Here is a 6,109-nt window from a genome sequence, read left to right as displayed (position 1 = left end):
AGGGACGAGGTGTGGAACATGCTTTCAGAAGTGTAACACTCCAGTGCAGAAACTACAGAACCCAAACCACCAAGAGAGAAAATCAGCCTTCTGCTGGTGACATCTGACTTAGATGATGAAAATGAACATGCGTCCGTCCTCTCTGCTTTGGATCTTTATCGAGCAGAACTCGCGATCAACATGGAAGCATGTCCTCTGGAATGGTGGTTGAAACGGACATATGAATCTTTAGTGCATTTGGCATGAAAATATCTTGCGACGCCGGCTACAACAGTGCCATGTGAATGCCTGTTCTCACTTCCAGGTGACATTGTAAACAAGAAGTGGGCAGCATTATCTTCTGCAAATTGTAACCAAATTTTTTGAAATCAATATATTTGAAAATGTAGAAAACACCCAAAAATATTTAAATAAATGGTATTCTGTTATTATTTAACAGCATGATTAATTGTGATTAATTTTTTAAATCCTGTGATTATTTTTTAATCAATTGACAGCCCTAATTATTAACCTATAATCATTAATATTTGTTTTGTGTGGTATCCAAAGGCATTAGGTGCTTCAGACAGATTGTATTTTGAGGTCAGGCCATCCAATGGGCTATATTGTACCTTCAGTGAATTGTATTAGCCCCTATGTTCTCTTTAAATTGTTGTAAGAATGCCCAGAGCAATCAGATGGGCCCTTATTATTATAAAGAGAAAGGAAGAAAGAGAGAACAAATGCATGGAATATGTTATTCCTGTGTTTTCAAACTCTGGCCAGAATCTGGTTGGCAAATATCACTCTGCCACGTAGGACAGAGTGAGTACTGCAGGAACCCTGAGAACTGATTTGCAAATTCAGAAGCATTTGATGCCCCCTGGAGTTTCAGAATGACCTTTTCAGTCAGCTTCAGCAGACATCAGCTTTCAAGAGCCTCCCTCCAGTCTTGCTAGATTCCACACAAGGGATGATGGTAAATCAGGTCTAGTTGCATGTAAACAGTAGCCTCTGTCTGTACTCTGATTTCAGAGTGGTAGCCCTGTTAGTCTGTATCAGCAAAAAGAAGGAGTACCATGCCACACTGGGAGCTGCTGGATTCTTAGCATTTGTGAAAATCTGGCTCTTGTTTAGGTGCCTAAACAGGATTTAAAAATCAGGGGACAGCTGTGTTAGTCTGTATCCACAAAAACAACAAGGAGCCCGGTAGCATCTTAAAGATGCTTGGGGCATCTGAAGAAGTGAGGTTTCTTACCCACGAAAGCTTATGCCCAAATAAATCTGTTAGTTTTTAAAGTGCCACCAGACTCCTTGTTGTTTTTAAACAGGAGTTGAGCTCTTTTGACAAATCTGTTTCCAGTCTTGCATGCTGAACATTTGGCCTCAAGAACAGAGCCAGGAACAAGGCAAAGGATTCTAAAAATCAGAGCTCTAGCATTTAAATTGCATGTTCCCTTAACCTCCTTTTCCTTGCCTGCTTGCTCTTGGATTGTGAATTCCTGGCAGCAAGGACAGCACGTGAGTATTTGGATAGCCCCTAGCACTGTAGTGTGTGATACAATTCATAATAATATGTAAAAGGAATTTATTAGGTATTAATATGTAACTTCCTTCATCACACAGGATCCCACAGCACTTTCCGTACAAGAAGGCAATGAAATGCAACCACTTCTGTGGTGGAACAGGGCAGCTGATCACATCAGTTTCCAAAAAAAGTGGCTGTTGATTGATGTGTCTCTAATGTGGCAGAAGTGCTGAGCACCCACAAAGCCAGTTAGTCATTGGGAGCTTGGGGAGCTCAGCACCACTGACTCTCCAGAGCTGGGCACCCAACAACTGCAGCCAATTTGGAACAAGTTATGTCCATAGGGAGACGTAGAGGCCCAGCACTGAAATGCAACCACCTCTGAAGTGGAACAGCTGTCACTGTTACTAACCTTCCAGAATTCACAGCCCAGCTGATTTAGAAGAGCCAATAGGAGGGTGAGTTGGACCGTCTGGTTTTTTGATTGGCTATTATACGTATCAATCACATCTATAGCGACCAATCGCATAACTCTACCGAAACAAATCCCGCCTATTTTTAGTCTACTTCTCCCCCCAATTAACTTGTCAATCAATTACTAGTGGGCGATAGTTTGGTTTCCCGTCTATTGGTAAGCCTCACCGTCAATCAGAAATTGGTCTTTCTATTGGTCGACCAGATCCGTCCGTCATTCTCAAATCAGCCGCGCATTGGTGCAGCCGGCTCTCCATCAGTGGGCTCGATTGATCGGCGGAGACGCCAATCAGGCATTAGTTTCTCCGGATTGGTTAATGCAAGCGTGTCCCTGCTCCCATTGGCCAGAAAAAGTGCTGGTCGGGTGGGGATTGGCCGTACAGCAGCCGAGGGGGCGGGGCGTTCAGGGCGGTGCCCGGGCGGCCGAGGAGGAGGAAGATGGCGCCGTGAGGGGGTCGGAGCCGCCGCCGCCGCCTCCGCTCCAGCCGGGTCTGTGCACTTCGCTCACCCCTGCCCAGGGCGGGGGGCCGGGCGGGCAGGTCCCGGGAGGCCCCGCCCCGGGCCCGCGAAGGGGGCAGGTCGCGCGGGAGGGGCCGGGCCCGGGGCCCCGGCAGCGGGGGAGGGAGCGGCGCCGACCCTGGTGGAACGGGGACCCGGAAGGGGGCGTGGGGCCTGCTCCGCCCTCCCCGGGCTACGGGCGGGCGGCGCTTCCGGGCCCGGGAGGAGGCGGGACGGGCGGGGATAACCCGCCTCCCCGGGGACCCGCAGCTCTTGCTGTGCCGGAGTCTCGCGGGGACTTGCATGGCGCCCCGGTGCATTGGGGGCCCCGGGGGAGGGAGGTTTGCATAGTCCCCCGGTGCATTGGGGCAGGCATTGTGGGACCAGGGATGGGCAGGGAGGTTTGCATGGTCCCCCAATGCATTGGGCTGAACATTGGAGGGGCGCTAGGGATGGGCAGGGAGACTTTTGTGGGGTCCTCTGGTGCGTTGGGGACACTGGGATACGGAGGTTTGCGTAATCCTTGGTGCATTGGGATAGGGTGAGGGACACTGGGGTTGAGGGACATGGAGGTTTGCATGGTCCCAAGTGCATTGAGGTGGGTGTGGAGGGCACTTTGTGTGGCACCTTGGGGAAGGGGATGAGTAGGCTGCCCGGAGATGGGAATGGTGCATGGAGGGGATTAACTGGATATCTGCTTCCCTACAGTACATGGGGTATGGTGGGGTGAAACTGACGGGGTTAGCAGGGGTGTGTGGGGATGCAGGGATTCTTGGTCCCTGGGTGCTTGGAGCTGGAGAACCTCACCGGCATGGGATGCTTTGGGAGCCACAGGGTGCAGCAGGACTGTTGCTGATGAAGTCTCTGCAGGGCCTGATCAGCCCCTCATTCCCTGATGCTGCTGGAGTCCCAAGGGCTCCATGTAACGTGTTGTTTACTATCAAGCAGTTAAAATATCCACACCCTCCATATGTCTCCTACTGTCTGTTATAGGAAGGCTGTGAAGTACGGCTTTAGAGACCCGAGTCTGGGACCAAGTGACTCAAAACAATATCTTGGGGTTAGGACTATGTTAAGTCTAAATTATAAGAGTGTGAGTGCCCTGGGAGCCAGTCATCTTTATAACATGACACATATGTAGTCAAAGCACCAGTAGCCACCTGTAGTACTTTGTCAACGTTTGCACTCCCAGTGTTACAGTGGTATGAAGCTGAAATGGTGAGGGATTTCCCCAAAAAGTCTGCTGAGGACAAATTCATTCAGCAGACTCTGGTGTAGCAAAGTAAATTGTAAGCCTTGTGCTGTCTCAGTGCAGCCTGATGTGCTGGTTGCAGATTTGGTTTTAGTGAAAACTTTCTTCTTTGAGGGAAAAGACAGCATTAAAGAATCAGAATTGATGACAAAGAATTGATTGATGAAGAAACTCCAGAACTAACATATTGTAGTTTTGGTGCTAGAGCGATCACTCAGGTTAAACATCATATCTTAAAAACATTTTGCCTTAGTGATAAATACTTAAGAATATTAAAGGGGTGCTGTTAAGTTGAAATTGACACATTTAAATTTTTTTTTGTTAGAGATCACCCTTTGAATTCTGAAAATAAATTTTATATAAATACAATTTTCAGTTCCCTTGTGGATGTGTATAACGGTCTTATTACTTATTCTTTAGTGCCAATTATACTAATTTATATCTAGCAATAAGAAGGTGCACATTTTACAGGGAGGATAATTAACCACTTGAGCAGCTTATCTATGGATGCAATGGAGTTTCTATCACTTCAGATTTTTAATAAATCAGGATTGGATTCTCTCTCTCAGATGTATGCTGTAGGCCAACCAGAAGTTATGGCTTGATGCGGAAACAATTTGGTGAAATTCTCTGGTCTGCGGTGTGCAGGGAGTCGGACTAAATGATCACAGTGGTCTCTTCTGGCCTTAAATTCATAACACTTGTTTTTCCTTTGCCAGCTGCCTCTATATCAATGGTTCTCAACCTTTCCAGACGATTGTACCCCTTTCTAGAGTCTGATTTGTCTTGAGTTATCCCGCCCCAAGTTTCATCTCACTTAAAAACTACTTGTTTACAAACTCAGATATAAAAATACATAAGTGTCATAGCACACTAGTACTGAAAAATTGCTGACTTTCTCATTTTTGCCATATAATTATAAAATCAATTTAAATATAAAATGGTACTTACATTTCAGGGTATAGTATATAGAGCAGTATAAACAAGTCATTGTATGACATTTTAGTTTGTACTGACTTTGCTAGTGCTTTCATGTAGCCTGTTGTAAAACTAGGCAAATATCTAGATAAGTTGATGTACCCCCTTGAAGATCTCTGCATACCTCCAGGAGTATGTGTACCCTGATCGAGAACCACTGCTTCACAAGGTGACAGTGAAAGTAACTAAACACACAGTGCTTGCCAATCCACAAGGTAAACATACTGAAAAAATACATTTTCTGTAACTTCTTTTAAGCTGTGCCTACACTGAAAATGCTACAACAGCACGACTGCAGTGGTGCTGCTGTAGCGCATCAGTGTAAACACTCGCTGCGGCACCAGGAGGGGTTCTCGTGTTGCTGTAGGTAATCCACCTGCCCACAAGGCGGTAGCTAGATTGACAGAAGAATTCTTCCGTTGACCTAGCACTGTCTACGCTGGGGGTTAAGTCGGCTTATTACGTCTCTCAGGGGTGTATGTGTTTCATCACAAGCTAATAAGAATGACCATACTGGGGCAGAACAAAGGTCTCTCTAATCATCTCAAACAATTTTACTAAGATCCATTTTTTCCTCCATTAGCCTTAAATTTTGGACCTACTCTATCTGGCAGTCCTATTAAATGTGGAACCAGAGCTCTGCTCACCTACCCAATGTGCATCTCCAAGCATCTTGTTGACACTAAACAAATAATAAATAACCATTGTGAGGAATGAGAATAAAAACAAAATTTCTCCCTCAGCTGACTTTTATGGTTTTAGTAATTATTTTTAAGTTTCCCGAATCTGCTGTCTGACTGCAGTAAACATATATTTCTAATCCTCTGCTAAAGAGGAAGCTTCTGTCCCCATCTTTCAGTCAGTTTAACATCTTACTCTTTTTTAGGCCTGTCCCCACTAAGGGTATGTCTACACTACCTGCTGTATCGGTGGGTAGTGATTGATCTATCAGGTATCGATGTATCGCGTCTCATCCAGACGCAATACATCGATCCCCGAACGTGCTCCCCGTCGACTCCGGAACTCCACCAGGGCAAGAGGCGGAAGTGGAGTCGACGGGGAAGTGGCGGCCGTCGATCCCGTGCTGTGAGGACGGAAAGTAAGTTGATCTAAGATATGTCGCCTTCAGCTGCGCCATTTCTCATAGCTGAAGTTGCGTATCTTAGATTGGTCCCCCCCCAGTGTAGACCAGGCCCAGGGACAGGGCTTTGTTACCTAAAGCTGTGATTTGGTGAGGTCAGCTGTAGCCACATATACGAAGACTGCTTTTGGTTAGGTGGCTGCTCCTTTGTGTTTTTTATTTCCAGTGTAGTTTCTTTCATACATGAGCTCCAGCCATGCAGTGTGATCCATATGAGTGGGAAGGATGGTTCAGTGGTTAGGGGGCCAGCCTAGAAATT

This window comes from Gopherus flavomarginatus, chromosome 25, assembly GCF_025201925.1.
Source record: "Gopherus flavomarginatus isolate rGopFla2 chromosome 25, rGopFla2.mat.asm, whole genome shotgun sequence".
Classification (NCBI taxonomy): domain Eukaryota; kingdom Metazoa; phylum Chordata; order Testudines; family Testudinidae; genus Gopherus; species Gopherus flavomarginatus.
Note: the sequence above shows the minus strand (reverse complement) of the source record.